Source organism: Cannabis sativa, chromosome 1 (genome assembly GCF_029168945.1).
Source record: "Cannabis sativa cultivar Pink pepper isolate KNU-18-1 chromosome 1, ASM2916894v1, whole genome shotgun sequence".
NCBI classification, from domain to species: domain Eukaryota; kingdom Viridiplantae; phylum Streptophyta; class Magnoliopsida; order Rosales; family Cannabaceae; genus Cannabis; species Cannabis sativa.
The window spans coordinates 17,325,814-17,348,680 of NC_083601.1; positions in this window are offsets into that span (position 1 = coordinate 17,325,814).

Here is a 22,867-nt window from a genome sequence, read left to right on the forward strand (position 1 = left end):
ACTCAAGGTATGAAAATATGAAGAGAAGAAGAGGAGAATGTGGTTTTGGCTAGGGTTAGGAAGGAGACTCAAATTTTATCTGAAGGAATGAGATGCATTATCTTTTCCCTTAAGCCCACACTACCTATTTATAGGAAACCATCTAGGGTTAGGTTAGGTTTATTTGGCATTAAAATAATGAAAAAAATAAATGGTAAATATGCTATATAGTGGCCGGCCATGTATGGATATTGGGCCCCACTTTGCAATTTTACCATTTTCTCATTTTTCCATCTCATTTTCTCAAAAATGCCAATTTTCCAATTTAACTATTTAAATGCCAATTCTAATTATTTAATAACTAAAAATTAATTATTAAATAATATTGTCATTTAATATATTTATTAATTAGACTTATCAAAGTCTCTTAATTAACAAATAAACCTTAGAAACTCTTTCTTCACAAGCCCTTGCTTAGTGAACAAATTCATAAACTAGACATAGTCTAATTTTAGAATTATAATTGATTAACTAGAATCAATTAACTGAGTCTTACAAGCAGTTTGTCTCAACTAGTATGGGGCCATGGGCCTATATAACCGAGCTTCTAATAAGCAAACCTAGAATTTACCAAGTAAATCCACTAACTTATTAATTCCTTATTGCATCCACTTATAGAACTTGGAATTGCACTCTCAGTTACATAGAACGCTCTATATGTTCCACGATATAGATACACTATTAATTATCCATTGTTATAATCCCAATAATCAATGATCCTCTATAGATGATCTACATTGCATAGGGATAAAATTATCGTTACACCCTTTCAATGTATTTTATCCTTAAAACACTTGGCCACCTATAAATGATATTATAGTGAAGTAATATAATCACTAAAATGAGCGCTCTATCATTTATCTCTATTTACCAAGCTCGAAGAAAATCACCGTTTCACTTCTAAATACCTATAGAAGCTATAGATTCCATATCTATGATTAGCGCTCCCACTGAATTGCACTATCATGTTCCCAAAATGTACGTATCACCCTGACCAAAAAGTAGGCTTAACTAACAAATCAAAGAACACAAATAACACTCTTGAGATCGAACCTAACCATGTCAGGATTAAGATCATTTGATCTAGGATCAACTAGGTGATATTAAATTGAATAAATATTATGGTAAATTTATCATATCTAATCCAAGTTCAATATCGGTCCCTTCCAATGTATACTCCATACATCCGATCCTTGTAAACTTTTCCAATGCCCTGGAATGGACATAACACTTATCCAAGGTGTGAGTGTACCTATCGTTAATTATCATGCCAGTCTAAATCCAGTGAACTGACAAATCAGGGAATTAAACTTTCGAACATATAATCATGATTATATTTCAATGTGCTGACAACACTATAATCATGAACAAATACATATATTCTAGACTTAATAGAATTTATACATTAAATATAAACATGAAATAAATCATGTGAACCATGCAACATAAATGTGATTTCTGATCTTTATTAATTAGTAAATCTGATTATATTGAAATGGATTTTATTTAGGGCACAAAACCCAACAATACCTACACTCGGTACTCATCATATATCACTGACGCCCGTACTTACGCCCAGTACGTCGCCAGAAAAATTGCATCACCTAATCAGGTGAGCCCATATATCACATGCATAATAACATCACATTTTCAATATTCAACCAATCAGTATTTTCATTATATAACAATATTAACTATATCTCAATATTAATCAATTCATAACAATACTAATTATATTACATACAACGTACTATGCAGTACAATATACTTTTCTTACTTTTAATCCAGGTTCATACATTTCGGCCAACCCAAGTGGATAACTATCCCCGATAATCTCAGCCCTATGTCACAACAATGGTAAACCAATAAGTGCTTACCCCAATATTAACTATGTCTCAGCCCTAAGACAATCTAGGGTTTTCTACGAAATCCCGCGGTATAAATACTCTAAAATAAAACTTATATTCTAGCTCTAAAACATACATCATATTGTAGAGCTCATTGCAAGCTTCAAAAGGGTATGTAGAACGTCCAAAACGGACACCCGAGTCAAAAGTTATAACAAAAATACGATTTCTGATCTCCTAGAAATTTCTAAAAACTATAAAACTCGAAAATCCCAATTTTAGTACTCACGGAAACACTACCAAAACTTATCCAAATCACTCCAAACTTCACAGGGCGCATATATACCATAAATATTACCATCCTTACATAACAGAAATTAAAATCGAGCCCTTAAATGAAAAATGCCATTAACGTTCAGACTAAGCTTTAAAAAGTTTAAAACTCGATTTCTAACTAAAAATCACCTCAAATTCAACAAGTAAACATCGATACTAGACCCATAGGTACCAAAGAACAATTCTACAAAGTCAGAATCTCCATAACTATTCTAATTTACAAAACCCCTATATAAAACCAATTGTTTTTAGCTTAAAACATAATTAAACCATACCTTAAGCTTTTCCTCTTCAAGGATTTGCTATCCTGCTACTACCGGAGCTTAGATCGCTAGGTTTCGGGTTGAAAATCGAAGAAAATGGATATAGAGGGAGAAAATTTTATCGAAGGGAGAGGAACGAAGTTTCTTTCGTTCTTTACTCTATTATATATGTTAAACTTATATATATATAATATCACTACTACAAACAAAGGCCTTTAATCCCGGTTTTTAAGGCATTTTATCCCAATTTTTGCTAAAATAATAATCGGGATGTATGACAGTGGGATAAAAAGTCTTTGAAAAAAGCGAAATAAAAGAATACCTTTTATCCTGGTTTTTATTTTTTCAAGCCCAGCCCACTAACTATCCAGTATGAAGAAGAAGACTCCAGTAGCACATACACTATAGTATATAGAATCGGAGTAAATTAATGGAAAAATATAATGAAATAAATGAAGAATAATCAGAATTAATATTTATAATATGTTGTTTACTACAATACATTGTTTGAAAATGAAATGATAATGATTTATCTTGTTCACTTTATCTGAAAACATAATCAACTCTGTTGAGTTAAATTATAGTATATGGTAATTATCTTGTAAGACATATTTTAAAGGATAAAATTGTTACTATATATTTTAATATTAAAAAATAAAAAAATAATAAAAATCATTATCACATTCCTTCAAAAATTAATATTTCAAAAATTAATAGACAATGTATTTTATTTTTTTCATTTCTTATTTCATCAAGTTTTTTTTTCTTTTAATTTTAATAAAGTAAGTAAATAAATGTAAGGTATGGTTATTAGTAAACAAGCTTTAGGCTCTACTGAGCTTGAAAGTTATGGCTATGGTAAACACCATTTCAGCTCCTCTGACATCGAGAACTTCATTTTTGGATCGTAGAGAGAGTGGTTTCCTTCATTTTGTCAAGTACCATAGCCTCGACGGCCATTTCATTTGGGTAAATTTGAAAGAGATCCAAAGAAAAGACATAAATGTAATTTTACAGCCAATAAGATTTTACCCAATAATATTTAAAGAACAACACAAGATGGAATTGATAATCGTATTATTATTACTACGGATAATAATTATTAAAAAGATAATGATTAATTTATCATCATCAAGAATAATATTTTAGAGCTATATAAATATATCTAACAATATTACTTGTTCCAAGGATAACAAATAGTAAAGTCTTTGGTTTTATTATCTTCCATACAAGCACCCGTGGAACTTATTTTCCAAATGTAGTGCTTGCATTTTTTGCATTTCTTGTCATCTCTTTGACAATCATATATGTTGAAGAAATGGTCGATCTGACTTTTGGGCCATTGAAAGTTACAGAAGAAGAGTGTGGTGCATAGGAGATCGGGATGGAATACTATCTCGTAGGAGCTATTGTAAGGGACGACGTGTGTACCAAGATCATCGTCCTTGGACTTGCAATGAAGGGTTAGATCGCTTGGATCAGAATCCAGACCGTTGATTATCACTACATGCGTTTTTGGTTGAAAATACCATGCTCTCACATTTGTTGTTTTGCATGATAAAAGCAAAAGGAATGCAACAAGCACTAGCTGGAGTAGTCCTTGTGCTTTGTGTGACATAGAGAAAAAGTTTAAGGGAGTAGAACTACTCATATTTAATTTAGACTTATATATTTAGTTTGTAGTTATGCTTATTGAAATTTAATTTACAAGTTTTTGTGGGGAAGAAGAAACACATTTATAGATAATAACAGAGGGAGAGGGTAAATCCATACACATTTCTATCTTATCCGCTTATTATGTGAATCTAGTCAAGGATTACTCATTTCATTCAAAACTAATTGGAAAGAGCAATAAAATCAAAATCCAAAATGGAATAAATAAATAAAGAAATTTTCAGAAAATTTGGTTGAGATAAGTTTCTTAATTTATTACTAATATGACTAATATTAAATTACTTATTACCATTTATATAGATACTATATTTTTTAATTATCAATTATCTTATATTTATTGTCTTATCAATTTAAAAATTAAATTATTACCTCATATTATATTGTATTAAATTCTTTTCATATTTTTAGTATTTACATTCATTTTTATATATTTTTTATTTTTAATTTAGTGTCTACAACAATATTATTATTCACATTTCAAGAGCATATTTATTACCATTCTATTGCCCCAGTTTATTCCCAAAATACGTGGTTGCTGCCATGTACACGTGGACAAAGAAGACACCTCACCCGGAGATAAGTTAAAGGTCGTATGGAAAAGGCGACAAGTATGGTTCAGGGCGTTAGTTCCCGGTCAAGTGCAAAAGGCACGCCTTCTTCTCCGAGAGTTAAGATATAGTAAGGCAACTTCGAGACGAAAGGGATCTACGCGAACTGTCACCTCACATTTAATACAGCATGGAGAAAGTGTCTGGGAACGCCCATAAGGGGAAGTGTCAGACATCGTAAGCCTGATTTAGCGCGATTACACGATAATCAAAACAGCTGGTGACGACTCCATTATGAAGAATCACATCAATTAAGGAAGGATGAAGGCTAATCTCACCTAACCTTTATGATACCTACTCTGTAGGTAATGCATGCCCTATCTTGTATCTTTTGGGAACTTGTGCTTATCCATAGGTGGCTCTCAAAGACAAGTTACCCCTTTTCGACTATTCCCACCAATCTCTATAAATACCCCTGAGAAAATGAGGAAGCGGATCGGAAAAAAAGTAGAGAGAAAATCATAAAAAGAACATTCTCTATAAGGAAATACTCTCATTAATAAAAATAGAATCGTGGACTACGACTCATTAATGCCCGAACCACGTAAAAGTTATCTGCATTAATTATCTCAAAGCTTTCATCATTATATCATTTAATTAGTTGCCGAAAACCTCGGTCAATATTTTGGTGCTTACATTGAGAGCTGTGGGAAGCATTGTTTGAAAAACGACAATCAAGAATCAAAACTATAATGGTGGAAACTCGAAACAACACACGCCAACCTCATCCCCCATAGGATCCTCAGAACCCAGAGGGTGAAGAGGCGGCTTCACGAGTAAATGTGGGCTCTGAGGAATGAGACGAGTTGAACGACGAGGAATACGAAGAGAATCCCGAAGGATATGATGCTTATGACGATGATAGGTACACTGAGTTACTGGTCCTAAGGCAAAAAGCGACTGATCACGAGGCCAAATTGGCCGCCCAAAAAGAACAGAATAGAAGGATGCAAGAAATAATGGTTGCCATGAAAAAAGCCATGGAAATGGCTGGAACTCACGTGCATCCCAAAGCCATGCCTGCAGAACTAGAGGAAATGAAAGAAGAGTCCTCGCCAAGAACCCAAAGGCCCAAAATTAGGGAATTAAGCCCCATACGATATCCTTCCGAGGAAAACCCCAAGAAAAATCCTACTTTGATCTCCGAAGAAACAAAAAGGTTCAAGATCCGCGAAAGGTCCGATCTGATTTCCCAAAAGGGAAAGGTTCGCAGAGGGGCAAGCTCCCTCGAGAGAGTCTTGGCCCACAGGACCGAGAGGACTGAAAGAGTTTGTTTGTGCTTCAGTAGCCCGGGGAAAGAGGGAGGAAAGGTCGAAGGCATACCCCATTTGATTTAAGATAAAAAATTAACGAGAAACATGGTGACTTGAGAAACCGCCTCGAAGAGAAATAGCACGCGATACCAGTGTCAGGGGACGCCTTGAATGAGGGAATCTTAGCAGAATTGGTGATCCTCCGCAAAGACATTGCTAGAGTCTCCCAGAGACAAAATGGGGATGACTCAGATTTTGATTGTGAGGACCGGGAGCCTTGCACCCGAAACATCTTAGAGGCGGAACTCCCCTAAAATTTCAAAATGCCCAAAATGGCAACCTACACAGGAGACTCAAACCCTAGTGACCATTTATCCCGATTTAACAGGGTGATGACCGTCCTGAGGGTCAGTAATGACGCAAAGTGTATATGATTTTCACCGACACTGAGTGTGTCTACCGAAGAATGGTTCAAAAAATGGAGCCAGGATCGGTGGACTGTTGGAACAAGTTACAAGTGAGTTTCCGGCGGCAGTTTGTTGCGGTAAGAAAGATTAACCTCGATGTTAGTGCCATAACCAATATAAAACAATTTCCCATGGATACGCTAACGAACTACATAAAGAGATTCAAGGAGGAGGCCTCGAAAACAAAGAAGGTGGACGACGGACAACAGCTGGCCCTGCTTCAGGCCGGGATCCATACAGGAACCCCTTTTTGGAACGAATTGTGGCATGAAGGAGCCGCTAGCCTCCAGGACTTTCAGAAGAGAGTCCAAAAATACATTAATTTGGAAGAAGCCAAGATAGTGGCTTACGGAGGGTATTACCTGACCGGAGTATCGAGATATACACTAGGAGCACAACTTCTAGGAGGTCCACCTCCTGCCACTCCTCAAACAAGCGGAATACAGTTCTCCGCTACCCCAGGGTACAACCAGAGCCTCGCCTTAACTCTAGCACTATCGCATTTTGGGGCACCCGTAAGCAACCCCTCTAGGGTGAGCGTCCAACTTCTGCCCCAATCCGCACCAGCCACCAGTAAGCCAGGAGCTTAGCAAAGCTCCCGGAGCAAGAGATCTTCTAAAGGTAGCACGCGGACAGAGAACAAAAGGCAACGAAAGGGGTATACCCACAATACACACTGTACACTGAGCTCACGGATTCTCAAGAGCGTGTGTACTTTGCCACCCGGCAAAATACGCATTATCAGAAGCCTCCACATTTGTATAGGGATCGCTCTTGGAGAGACTCCAACAAAAGATGCGACTATCACAATGACATCGATTACACCACAAACAAGTGTAAAAACCTAAAGGATGAGATTGAAAATCTAATCTGATTAGGTCACTTGTACGAGTGGATCAAAAATAGGTTACCACATTTAAATCTAGCCCAGGCGGGAGGCCCTTTACCTTAAGGAGGAACTGGGGGTATGCTCAAGGGTCAGGTACATCCCGGAGAGATGCCCCCTCAGTAGATGCCTGAAATGCCACCCCGGCCAAATGGGAAAGTTGCCATGATCTTTGGCGGGCCTCATATTGGAGGAACCACTAGGAACGAGTTAAAGCGCTACGCTGGAGCTCTAAAGCATGACGAAGAGGTATGAGAGGTCACTCAACTCCCAGCTAAGAGGCTTAGGCTCATGGATCAACCCATTACTTTCACGGAGGAAGACGCAAAGCCAACATGTTTCCCTCACCATGACCCCCTAGTCATAGAGACTCCCATCGCTAATAAAGTTGTTGCTAGGATATTGGTGGATAATGGAAGCTCCATGAATTTGCTTTTTAGAGATGCTTTTACGACCATCGGGCTCACTGACAGGAACCTTTCGCCCATTGGTTCATAACTCACGAGGTTCAATGAGATAACTCTCATCCCGATGGAATAAGTGAGACTCCCCGTCACCTTGTGTCCTGACACCCCACAAAGACTCTTCAAATATTGCACCTTTGTGGTGGTGGATTGCCCCACCACCTACAACGCCATCCTTGGCAGGCCGACCCTAGTTGACTTTGGAGCAATTACCTCCATTCGACACTTGTGCCTTAAATTCCCTACTCGGGAGGCAGGAGTAGGAATAGTGAGGGGGAGCCATGGAAAAACAAGATAATGTTACAACGTTGCAGTACATTTGTCAGTTCTGGTGGTGCGAGGGGGCGAAGAGCCGGTGGCAGTAGAACAGGACGAATTGGCTCCCCGTATTGGATCCAAGATAAGTTTAGAACCTATGGAGGATGTCCAGGAAGTAAGGGTGTGCGACCTCGACCCATCCAAAATTATCTACCTAGGAAAAAAATCTAGAGCCGGAGGAGCAGAGTACGATCATAGACACGTTAAAGGCCGCTACGGATGTCTTAGCATGGTTCTAGGGGGATATGACCAGAATAAGCTCCCATGTAATCACCCATGTCTTAAACATCAACCCAGATATGCCTCAAGTACAACAAAAGGGACGCCCGCTTGACCCAGTAAAGGCTTACGCCTTGGAGAAGGAGGTGGATAAGTTACTGTCCAACAACCTTATCCGAGACGTGTATTACCCAGCGTGGTTGGCCAATCTGGACCTGGTACCTAAACCAAATGGGACATTGCAGGTATGCATAGACTTCACCGATCTTAATAAGGCTTGCCCTAAGGACTACTTCCCATTGCCCCGGATTGACCAGATTGTGGACGCCACCTCGGGTTTCAAGTTGCTATCCTTTATGGATGCCTTTCGGTGAAATCTATTGGAACCAAATCCCTAACAAACTTAGACAAGTGATCAAACTCCAGTGTATATTCAGTCATTGTCTTATCACCTTGAACTAATTTTATGAAATCCTCCATCTAAATTGTACAGATGGCAATGTTATAGAACTTTTCTTCAAACACGTTCTTAAATTCTTCCAAGGTCACCATACGGAGGTCTTGAGACTAACCTACTAAATCCCACCAGGTGTTGGCATGCTTTTGAAACATGAAAACAACACAATTAACATGCTCAGTCCCGATTACTCTTATATTATCCAAAATACGAGTAATAGTACTCATCAACTGTTCTACCTTTATAATATTAGTGCCACCCAAAAACGTCGAAGGTTGCAGCTTGACAAACTACTCAAAAATTGAATCTCAGTGTGGTTGCAAGGCCAATCCAGGGTTGGCTACCACGGGAGTAGGAGCTAGAGGAATCACTTGCTCTACTTTAGCTGCCTAAACTGATTGCCTAATCTGGTGCAACTCTTTTTCTTGACGAAGTATAATACCTCGCATTTCAGTAAACATTCACTGCCAGTCTGCAAGAGGATTGGCATTTTTTACCCTCACCGTATTCTCATAAATTTACGGGGGAGCTGGCGGTACCGGTGGATTGGTTGGGTTATCACCCCGCTCAACAGACTCACTCTATGATCTAGTTGGTTTTTCAGGGTTCATTCTTTCAAATAATCCTAAAATCAATAATCCTAGTGTGTTAGGCACCAATTTCACACTTACACACGTCATGCCAAAACCCTAACTAACACATACCTTTTCCTTTCTGAATATATCAATTACTACTCCCAATTAATAATCATACTTTTCATTGAATAACATAATTTTCTAGATGCTTATATGCTGCCTAATAGCAAAGAAATAAATATTTAATCACATAAGAAGATAATTATTTACTCTCAACACTTACTACACCATGAGTCGAGATTGTCTTTGATGACGATTGTACATGTTTAGCCGGTCTTCAGAAAGTTTAAAAACCTTAGTGCTCTAATACTGAATTGTAATGTCCTACTCAGAGGAACCACAAATGTCGTGATTATAACATACTAATCTTCTGAATCAGGGTCTAAAAGGCAAGTGATTTAAAACAAATGATAAACTCAATCAAATAAATAACATATAATAAATACACAGTTTTACTTTAAACCAAAATAATTCAAATTACAAATCTATTATCCCGTAAAATTCGTTTACATAATATTATAAGTTATTTAGTACAAGCTGACCTAAGAAGAAAAATAGAATTTCTAAGTAATTTCCTATTAGACCCACCCCTTATGGTCTTGCTTGGCTGGAACATGTACATATCATCCTCAAAGTCCTCGATCTCATGGCTGACTCGACACTGCTTTACCCTTTCCGGCACAACAAGCACCCGTCAGCCAAGGGCGAACACTATAGAAAATAATACAATATTATAATTATAATAATAATTACACCTCATACAGTATGCCACTGCATATATACTGTACCACCGCACTAGATTATATTATTCCATATAATAACGCCACTATAATAAATGTCTATGTAGCATAGACCTACATGTTACGCTCACACGACTTTTTTACATTCAAGGCCTTACTAGGGTTTGTCTCAGTTATAATCACCGTGTCTAACTTGGTTATGCCTTACACGCATAACTCTACTCAGATATTCAATTAATATATTATTGCACACTTACAACAATACGCACTTAGGGTAATAACCCTAGTGTTAGAAATTATTTTACCAGGATCTTAGATCTACTCACAAGTATGTTTATTAACACCCTAAATATGAACTTTCTAAAACGATGAAATAAACACGTATAAAGTTTAAGAAACCTTACATTGGGTGCAGCGAAATCAAATGACTCCTTCCGTTCAGATCTCTAACCCTTGTATCCTTTCTGTAGCAGAGTATTATCAAGATCTGAACCTGGATCTCTTTCTCTGATTCTTTGACGCTGAAACTCCTTTGCTGATGATCTTTCTTCACGATCTTCCTCACTATGATTGAGGTATTGCTTCCTGTGTATGGGCACTACTCTAATCACTAAGGTAATTTCAAAATTCTAAGGAAGAAGAGAGAGAGAGAGAGTGGCGGCCAAGGTAGAGAGAGAAAGGCTCAGGTTTTCTGATTCAGAAGTGTAATTTTCCTGAAGCCTTCACTATCTATTTATAGCATTCCACTAGGGTTAGGTTTGAATTATTTGGCATTAAAATAATGAAAATATCAGCTTAAAATGCCTACAAAAGTTGCCGGCCATGGCTTGATGGATTTGGGCCTTGCTTTTTTGCAATTTTGCAATTTTAACACTTTTGTATTTGATTTTCTCAAAAATGCCAATTTCCTAATTCAACCATTTAAATGCCAATTCTAATTATTTAATAACTATAAATAATTATTAAATAATATTGTCATTGATCATATTTATTAATTGAACCATACAAAGTATCATAATTAACAAATATGTCCCTATTAACTCTTTCTTTACAATTTCGCCCTTACTTAGTGAAAATTTCACAAATAGACATAGTCTAATTTGTGAATTATAATTGATTAGTCAAAACCAATTACATGAGTCTTACAAACAATATTATCTCAACTAGTGTGGGGACCATGGGTGTATATAACCGAGCTTCCAATAAGTAGATCAAGAATTTAGCACTAAAATTCACTAACTTATTAATTCTTCGTTGAATCCACGCATAGAACTTAGAATTGCACTCTCAGTATATAGAATGCTCTATATGTTCCACCATATAGACGTATCATTAGTTATCCATTGTTATAATCCTAATGTGATCAATGATCCTCTATATGCATGATCTACACTGTAAAGGGATTAGATTACCGTAACACCCTACTATGTATTTTATCCTTAAAACACTTGACCCCGTATAAATGATATTTCAGCTTATGTGAAATGAGTACTCCACCATTTATGTTCGTTTGGTCAAGCTCGAAGGAGATCATCCTTTGCTTACTATTCGCCAGATAGAAGCTATAGATTCCATGTTTATGCTAGCGCTCCCACTCAATTGCACTACCGTGTTCCCAAAATGTACGTATCACCCTGACCTAAAAGTAGGCTTAACTAACAAATCAAAGAACACGAATAGCCTTTCAAGATTGAGCCTAATCATAACAGGATTAAGAACATTTGATCTAGGATCAACTTGGCGATATTGACTAGAATAGATTTTACGGTAAGTTTAATTAAATCTAAGTCAAAGTTCAATATCGGTCCCTTCTGATGCATACTCCATGCATCCAACCTGAGCTTTACTTTAACCAATGTTCTAGAAAGAACATAGCATTTCTCCAAATGCAAGTAAACTCTTGTTGTAGATTATCATATCAGTAAAACCCTGTGTCTGATAAATCTAGGAAACTTTATTCACATAGTCATGTTTACTTTCCAAGGTGATGACATCACAATAAACATGATCAAGTATGTGAAAAGGGTTAAAGATGAATTTATAAATCAAATAGATAAGCAATTGATAGAGTGAACCAAAACATACACAAATGAATGAAAAATACTTCTGTTTCTTTATTGATGTTGAATAAAATAGATTACATTGAAATGGAGTTTTATTTAGGGCATAAAACATAACAAACTCCTAGTTGCGCTAATATAAAACTAATTAGTACATATCAATTAATCCAAAATTCTGACGGTGCTTTTCAAAGGCTGTCACGGCCAGGACTTTGGTAAATGGATCAGCTAGGTTGTCCTCTGTGTCAACTTTCTTAACTAGTACATCCCCTCTTGCCACGTATTCTCTGATAATGTGATACTTCCTTTCAATGTGTTTGCTTCTCTTGTGGCTTCGAGGTTCTTTACTGTTTGCTATTGCTCCATTGTTATCACAAAGTAAGACCAGAGGCTTTTCCATTCCAGGAACGACACCTATACTGGTGAAAAACTTTCTTAGCAAGACAAGTTCTTTAGCAGCTTCGGCTGCTGCTATGTATTTAGCTTCCATAGTTGAGTCCGATATCGCAGTTTGTTTAGCACTTCTCCAAACCACTGCTCCACCCCCAAGAGTAAACATGTAACACCCTAACTAACTTAGGCGTATTACATGATTTTTAAACGTACTGTGTAGCTCGTTGTTAATCAACGAGGTTTATGGAAAAACGTGATTAATTAAAATTTTGCTTTTTAATTAAACTTATAAAACAATATTACAAAAGACTCGGGATCCCGATTATAAAATCATTTACAAAAGATTTAACTGTTTAGCTGTTACATAAAATTAAAAGTCGTCAAACGACCAGTTACAAAATTCAGCCTTGCTGTCCCGAGGATCGTACGCTCCAGGCCTAACCGCCCCGACATGTACAATCTCATAAGCTCGCTCACGGTCCATCAGCTATAGCCTTGCCTTTACCTACACATAAACGTAAACTGTGAGTCGACAGACTCAGTAAGAAAAGCATAATAATACTCATACATAATACTAACTGCCGTGTCCAACACGATACTGAGTTCCGCTACTGCCATGTCCAACATGGTACTGAGCCACTACTGCCATGTCCAACATGGTACTGAGTTCTGAACGTTCATAGGGACGGTACTATTGACACGTAACAACCTGATCGGTCGAACCGGTCATACTCCGGCTGCTGGTCATACTCCAGCCTGTATCGACGTGTTACTATATCCTCCTGATCGGTCGAACCGGTCATACTCATCATTGGTCATACTCCGGCTGTACCGACGGGATACGTCAATAGCACGGAACCACCAACCAAGTGTCACTGATCGGTCAAAGCCGGTCATACTCCGTCATTGGTCATACTCCAGCCTGTACCGACGTGACAGGGTTGGATGGTTCGAAGCCTATATACATAACTAATGTAATCTAGCAGGCTTCCTACATGCACGCTAAACATGTAATCTACATATGCATACTGTTATACTAATCTTACCTGGATTCCGATTTCAGGTGTGCCGGTCAACCTGACTGGAACTGAAGCTGAGCGGCGGACATCGGCTCCTAAACCATAAAAATCACAACGCTATAAGTGACACGCTAAATCACTTCCCGGGGACTAAAACTAGGAACTAAAAGTTTCCCTATCGATAAAAAGCATGGCAATACCCCCTAAAACATAAAAACGAGAAAAACTAGGGTTTCTGAAAATTCCCCAACCGGTAGACCGGTTGCCCAACCGGAATTCCGGTTCTGGGAATTACTGGACACCCATCCGGAATTCCGGTTGCACAACCGGAATTCCGGTTCCTCGCAGGAATTTTTCAAAAATTCCTAACTCACCCAAATCAAACCCAATTGGTGCCAAACCTTCCAGACCTGCTCTAAATACCCCAAAGAACAAATCTAAGGCATCAAACTAACCCAGAATTCACAGATACACAACTTGCCATTAAAGCTCAAGCTTTGAGTTCTAAACTCAAACTTGAGCAATTCCCACAAACATGCATTCAAACCTAGTTAATTCTACTCAAATATGCATGAATAAGCCTCTGAAAACTATTAGAAACTACAGCAACAACACAGAAACAGAATCACAATATTTTCCTCCAAAAATCACATTTTTGCATAGAAAACTCAAAGCTTTAAACAATCTATCCAACATGCTTTCAACATAGCTCAATTAACATCAATTAACATGCTTAAACTCAGAAACAACAACCAGATTTCAGCAGCAACAACAACAAATATTCAAGCATGCATTTCAACAATTTTCATAAAAAATCTCAAGAAAACAAATTAGAAAAACTAGACAAGAAATACCTTGATTAGAGACACTCCAACTAGCTGAAATTTACTTGAAATTGGAGAGGAAAAATCACCCTTCTTGCAGCCTCAAATGGCCGAAAAGAGAGAGAGAGAGAGAGAGAGAGAGAGAGAGAGAGAGAGAGAGAGAGAGAGAGAGAGAGAGAGAGAGAGAGAGAGAGAGAGAGAGAGAGAGAGAGAGAGAGAGAGAGAGAGAGAGAGAGAGAGAGAGAGAGAGTTTTCTTTTCAAAATTTCTATTTTCAACAATTAGTCTAATTTTTGTAAAAATGGGGAATAAATCAAAGCCATTTATCTCATTTATTTCAGCCAAATAACAATTAAAATAAACATTTAATTTCCAAATAAAAAGTCACTAAAAGACAAAAAGTCATTGGGGCAAAAAGACCATTTTGCCCCTCCATTCTAAAACCACATAAAAATCACTAAAGGGGTATTTTTGGGACATTCTAAATTCCCGGCCATTCCCGACATTCCCAATGTCTAAAACCCGTCCCCAAACTACTAACATACTAAGTTGTGATTTCTACTGAGCCAAACGCCGAGTTCCAAAATACCGGACACCGGAAATGCAAAATATGCATGCTACTGAATAACATAAATAACAGTATAATAAATTATTTAAATAGCTATAAATAATTTCATAATTAATCACAATTAACTGAAAATTTCCAAATTAACTAAGCGGGCTTTACAACTATCCCCCCCTTAAAAGGATTTCGTCCCCGAAATCTAACCTGAATAACTCTGGATATTGAGCTCGCATATCTGACTCTAGCTCCCAGGTGGCTTCCTCCACCTTGCTGTTTCTCCAGAGTACCTTGACCAATGCTATGGTCTTATTCCGAAGGACTTTATCCTTTCTATCCAGGATCTGCACTGGTTGTTCCTCATATGTCATATCTGGTTGAAGCTGAAGACTCTCATAACTGAGTATATGAGAGAGGTCTGAAACGTATTTTCTCAACATTGAGACATGGAATACGTTGTGAACTGCTGATAAGGCTGGAGGCAATGCTAACCGATATGCCACTTGACCTATCTTCTCAAGAATCTCGAAAGGTCCAGTAAATCTAGGGCATAACTTGCCTCTTTTCCTGAAACGTTTAATCCCCTTCATCGGAGACACCCGTAAAAACACATGTTCCCCTACTTGGAACTCAACATCTCTGCGTTTCGGATCTGCGTAACTCTTCTGTCTGCTCTGTGAGGCAAGCATTCTAGCTTTTATCTTCTCTATTGCCTCATTGGTCCGCTGTACTGACTCAGGACCTAACTATTTCCTCTCCCCTGTCTCATCCCAGTGGATAGGGGATCTACATTTCCTACCGTACAACAGTTCATAGGGAGCCATCCCTATCGTACTCTAATAACTGTTGTTGTAAGAGAATTCTATCAACGGTAGATACTTACTCCATGAGCCTTCAAAGTCCATAACACAGGCTCTCAACATGTCCTCCAATATCTGAATTGTCCTTTCGGACTGACCATCTGTCTGAGGATGGAATGCTGTACTGAATTTCAGCTTTGTACCCATTGCCCGTTGCAAACTTTGCCAAAATTTGGAGGTGAACTTCAGATCCCTGTCCGAAACTATAGACTTCGGTACTCCGTGAAGTCTTACTATCTCTCTGATGTATAACTCTGCCAACTGATCCACTGTGAACGTTGTTCTAACCGGCAGAAAATGAGCAGATTTCGTAAATCGATCCACCACTACCCAAATGGAATCAAATAAACCCGTGGTCCTAGGTAACCCGACCACAAAATCCATCGTAATATCCTCCCATTTCCATTCTGGTAGGGTTAGAGGCTGCAACAACCCTGCTGGTCTCTGATGTTCAGCCTTAATCTGCTGACAAGTGAGGCATCTCGATACGAATTCTACCAAATTCTTCTTCATACCGCTCCACCAGAAGTACGGTTTCAAATCTTGGTACATCTTGGTGGTGCCGGGATGTAGAGAATATGGGGTAGAATGAGCCTCCTCAAAGATCTCATTTCTAAGTTCCACACTGTTCGGAACACAAACCCTGGCTTTATACAAAAGCATCCCACTGTCTGACACTGAAAAGTCCTTGGCTTGACCAGCCAATACCTCATCTCAGATTTTCACTAACTCCGAATCTGTCATCTGAGCGACTTTTATTCTTTCCAACAGATCAGATTGCAGTGTTAAGTTGTGAAGCTGACCTACCACAAACTCAATGCTGGATCTAACCATATCCTCTGCTAGCTGAGGTGAGATCTGAACCATACTAGCTACTTGCACGGGACCCTTTCTGCTCAGGGCATCTGCCACTACATTGGCTTTTCCGGGATGATAGAGGATCTCGCAATCGTAATCCTTCACCAATTCCAACCAACGCCTTTGTCTCATGTTCAAATCTTTCTGAGTAAAGAAATATTTGAGACTTTTATGGTCGGTATAGATCTCACACTTCTCCCCATAAAGGTAATGCCGCCAAATCTTCAGTGCAAAAACCACTGCGGCCAATTCTAAATCATGAGTCGGGTATCGCTGTTCATAATCCTTTAATTGACGGGAGGCATAAGCAATAACCCGGTCGGCTTGCATCAATACACACCCCAAACCCTGTTTGGATGCGTCACAGTAGACTACGAACTTCTCCTTGTCCGAAGGCAAAGCTAGCACCGGAGCAGTAATCAACCTCTGTTTTAGCTCCCGAAAGCTAGCTTCGCACTTATCTGACCAAATAAATCTCTGATTCTTCTTTGTAAGTTCGGTTAGGGGCATTGAAATTTTAGAGAACCCTTCGACGAACCTACGGTAGTACCCAGCTAAACCCAAGAAGCTTCTGATCTCTGTCACTGTCTTCGGTCTCGACCAATCCCTGACGTATTCAATCTTCCCGGGATCCACCTTGATCCCATCTTTACTCACAATGTGCCCTAGGAAGGACACCTGAGATAGCCAAAACTCACATTTCTTGAACTTGGCGTAGAGCTTATGTTCTCGAAGCCGCTGCAGTACCATCTGAAGATGTAACTCATGCTCCTCTTCTGATTGTGAGTACACGAGGATGTCGTCGATAAACACAATCACACAGATATCGAGGAAATCCTTGAATACTCTATTCATCAGGTCCATGAATGCTGCAGGAGCATTGGTTAGTCCGAATGACATAACCAGAAACTCGTAATGTCCATACCTAGTGCGGAAAGCCGTCTTCGGAATGTCCTCCTCTCGGATTCTTAACTGATGATAACCCGAACGGAGATCAATCTTAGAAAAGACCGTCTTCCCTTGAAGCTGATCGAACAAGTCATCGATCCTAGGTAATGGATATTTATTCTTCACCGTCAACTTGTTCAACTCCCTGTAGTCGATGCACATCCTCATAGATCCATCCTTTTCTTGACGAACAAAACCGGGGCTCCCCAGGGTGACACACTGGGCCGAATGAACCCTATGTCAAGCAACCCTTGGAGCTGAATCTTTAATTCCTTAAGTTCAGCTGGAGCCATTCTGTACGGGGCTTTGGAAACCGGTTCCACCCCTGGTGCCAAGTCTATCACGAAATCAATCTCCCGCTGAGGTGGTAACCCTGGAAGTTCTTCGGGAAAAACATCCAAAAATTCCTGAACCACCCTGATGTCCTCTGGCCGAATGGTATCTGGCCGAGTGGTGTCCACCACCACGGCCAGAAACCCTAAGCACCCGCCGTGCAACAATTCTCTCGCTGACATAGCCGAGATCACCGGGATCCGAGATCCCTGAACTGAACCGACAAATACAAACGGTTCTTCACTTTCCGGTTGGAAGACCACCATCTTCCTTTTACAATCAATGCTCGCCGAATATTTAGATAGGAAATCCATTCCTAAAATAATATCGAATTCGACTAAACTCATCTCTATCAGATCAACGCTTAACTCTCTACCATCTATCCTGATCGGCATAGACCTAATCCACCTATTGGAGATAACCAATTCTCCGCCAGGTAACAGGGTTCCAAACCCTGATTCATATCTATCATAGGGTCTACCCAATTTACTAAAGACTCTGGCCGCCACATAAGAATGTGTAGCCCCAGAATCAAACAGCACTGAATATAGCGAGTTGCTAATAAAAAGCTGACCTGTGACAGGCGACGGCCGGCATCCGCATCGGCTGCGTGATAGCGAACACCCTGGCTGGAGTGGGTATCGCTGGAGCTCTCGGTGCCTCTGGTCGGAGCTGGGGACATTCCCTCTTGAAGTGTCCGGGCATGCCACAATGAAAGCATCCCTAACCTTTGCACTCGCCCCGATGGTGCCTCTTGCAGCTAGGGCACTCGGGATAGGAGAATCGGGTCTCAGTACCACCAGGACGACTCCCTCTGTTCTGGTTCCCCCGAAACCTCTTGTTCTGACTCGAGCCACCGGAAGTAGTGGGTGCTCTCTTCCTCTGATCAATGGCCGAACCACTACTCCCCCTGCTAAAGCCTGATGCAGGAGGGGTAGGAGCTCCGCCACTAACCGGAGTACCGGGCCGATTCCCGACATGCACCCCACTGCGCCCTCAGCTCGCAGTGCCTTCTCCACCATCTGAGCATAGGTGGTGCTGTCGTCGGTGGTGATCATCAAGTCATGCCTGATCCTGGCATTCAACCCGTCCAGGTACTTCTCCTTCTTGCTGAAGTCGGTCGGCACAATTCCCGAGGCTAACCTCGCCAATCGATCAAACTGAGTAGTATACTCAGTGACGCTCATGTTCTCACGCTGGGTCAGGTGAGCGAACTCTTTCCTCTTGGCGCTTCTGACCGCCTCATTGTAGTATTTCGCATTAAAGAGTTCCTGGAACCTTTCCCAGGTCATGGTGGTGACGTCATGGATCTGGGACACCATGTCCCACCATACCAAAGCGTCCTCCTGGAACTGAAACGTGGCGCACACCACTCTGTCGTTACCGGTGACACCCATGAAATTCAGTATCTTGGTGATCACCGTCAGCCACTGCTCGACTTTCATTACATCCGGACCTCCCAGGAATACCGGAGGTGCTTGCTTCCGGAACCGCTCATACAATGGTTCCAATCATGGGCCGCCACCACTATCTCGGCACAGGCGGCGAGGGCAGGTGCCACTGGAACTATGGGCACAGGAACTGCAGGAGCACCCTGCTGTCTCAACCTCTGAATCTCGAGGTCTTGTTCTTCGATCCGGGCTTGCATCTCTACAAACCGTAACTCCCAGTTCGGGGCTCCCTGATCGGCTGGGGGAGCCTGGGCAGCCTGTGGCGGGTTCTCATCACCCCGGCCACGAGCCCTGCCTCGAGGACCTCTACCTCGGCCCCTAGCAGGTGGGGGAAACTGAGCTCCCTGTCCTTGGTTTGACCCTACGGAGTTGCCCTGACTCCTGGTAGTCCACCTGGCGGCCATCTGATTAGAACCGCCTGCGAAACCAAGAGTTGGCATATCAGGTCGTATTCAAGGAGAGCTTACTAATGCCGCTTAATTTGGAAATTAAAAACGAAACATGCGCCTATTCTACTATCAGGCTACTAACATGCTTCCTAACAGGCTTTTCTTTTTTTTTTTCATAACTGATTAAAATAAACTACTAAAGCAATAAAGACTTACTGAACCGTGAAACGAGCTAACTGCTGATGATGATTGTACATGTCGTGACGATCTTCGGAAGACAACCTGGCGGCTCTGATACCAAATTGTAACACCCTAACTAACTTAGGCGTATTACGTGATTTTTAAACGTACTGTGCAGCTCGTTGCTAATCAACGGGGTTTATGGAAAAACGTGATTAATTAAAATTTTGCTTTTTAATTAAACTTATAAAACAATATTACAAAAGACTCGGGATCCTGATTATAAAATCATTTACAAAAGATTTAACTGTTTAGCTGTTACATAAAATTAAAAGTCGTCAAACGACCACTTACAAAATTCAGCCTTGCTGTCCCGAGGATCGTACGCTCCAGGCCTAACCGCCCCGACATGTACAATCTCATAAGCTCGCTCACGGTCCATCAGCTATAGCCTTGCCTTTACCTACACATAAACGTAAACTGTGAGTCGACAGACTCAGTAAGAAAAGCATAATAATACTCATACATAATACTAACTGCCGTGTCCAACACGATACTGAGTCCCGCTACTGCCATGTCCAACATGGTACTGAGCCACTACTGCCATGTCCAACATGGTACCGAGTTACGAACGTTCATAGGGACGGTACTATTGACACGTAACAACCCGATCGGTCGAGCCGGTCATACTCCGCGGTCATACTCCGGTACCGACGTGTTACTATATCCTCCCGATCGGTCGAGCCGGTCATACTCCGCCGCTGGTCATACTCCGGCTGTACCGACGGGATACGTCAATAGCACGGAACCACCAACCAAGTGTCACTGATCGGTCAAACCGGTCATACTCATTCGGTCATACTCCACTGTACCGACGTGACAGGGTTGGATGGTTCGAAGCCTATATACATAACTAATGTAATCTAGCAGGCTTCCTACATGCATGCTAAACATGTAATCTACATATGCATACTGTTATACTAATCTTACTCGGATTCGATTTCGGGTGTGCGGTCAATTGACCGGAACCGAAGCCGAGCTACGGCGGATCGGCTCCTAAACCATAAAAATCACAACGCTATAAGTGACACGCTAAATCACTTCCCGGGACTAAAACTAGGAACTAAAAGTTTCCCTATCGATAAAAAGCATGGCAATACCCCCTAAAACATAAAAACGAGAAAAACTAGGGTTTCTGAAAATTCCCCAGGTAGGCCAGGTTGCCCAACCGAATTCCGGTTCTCGGGAATCTTGGACACCCATCCGAATTCGGTTGCACAACCGAATTCCGAGCCTCGCAGAATTTTTCAAAAATTCCTAACTCACCCAAATCAAACCCAATTGGTGCCAAACCTTCCGTACACGCTCTAAATACCCCAAATAACAAATCTAAGGCATCAAACTAACCCAGAATTCACAGATACACAACTTGCCATTAAAGCTCAAGCTTTGAGTTCTAAACTCAAACTTGAGCAATTCCCACAAACATGCATTCAAACCTAATTAATTCTACTCAAATATGCATGAATAAGCCTCTGAAAACTATTAGAAACTACATCAACAACACAGAAACAGAATCACAATATTTTCCTCCAAAAATCACATTTTTGCATAGAAAACTCAAAGCTTTAAACAATCTATCCAACATGCTTTCAACATAGCTCAATTAACATCAATTAACATGCTTAAACTCAGAAACAACAACCAGATTTCAGCAGCAACAACAACAAATATTCAAGCATGCATTTCAACAATTTTCATAAAAAATCTCAAGAAAACAAATTAGAAAAACTAGACAAGAAATACCTTGATTAGAGACACTCCAACTAGCTGAAATTTACTTGAAATTGGAGAGGAAAAATCACCCTTCTTGCAGCCTCAAATGGCCAAAAAGAGAGAGAGAGAGAGAGAGAGAGAGAGAGAGAGAGAGAGAGAGAGAGAGAGAGAGAGAGAGAGAGAGAGAGAGAGAGAGAGAGAGAGAGAGAGAGAGAGAGAGAGAGAGAGAGAGAGAGAGAGAGAGAGAGAGAGAGAGAGAGAGAGAGTTTTCTTTTCAAAATTTCTATTTTCAACACTTAGTCTAATTTTAGTAAAAATGGGGAATAAATCAAAGCCATTTATCTCATTTATTTCAGCCAAATAACAATTAAAATAAACATTTAATTTCCAAATAAAAAGTCACTAAAAGACAAAAAGTCATTGGGGCAAAAAGACCATTTTGCCCCTCCATTCTAAAACCACATAAAAATCACTAAAGGGGTATTTTTGGGACATTCTAAATTCCCGTCCATTCCCGACATTCCCAATGTCTAAAACCCGTCCCCAAACTACTAACATACTAAGTTGTGATTTCTACTGAGCCAAACGCCGAGTTCCAAAATACCGGACACCGAAAATGCAAAATATGCATGCTACTGAATAACATAAATAACAGTATAATAAATTATTTAAATAGCTATAAATAATTTCATAATTAATCACAATTAACTGAAAATTTCCAAATTAACTAAGCGGGCTTTACAAACACCATCCCAGATGTAGATTTCCTGTCTTCAAGACTTGCCTGGAAATCTGAATCAGTGTAGCCTATGGGATTTAAAGCGCCACCCTTGTAGACTAACACAAGATTCCTTGTACTCTTCAAGTATTTCAGAATATACTTAACTGCATTCCAATGTTCATGTCCTGGATTAGATTGATACCTGCTCACGATTCCAACTGCATAACAGATGTCAGGTCTAGTGCATAGCATTGCATACATTAGACTTCCAACTGCAGAGGCATAGGG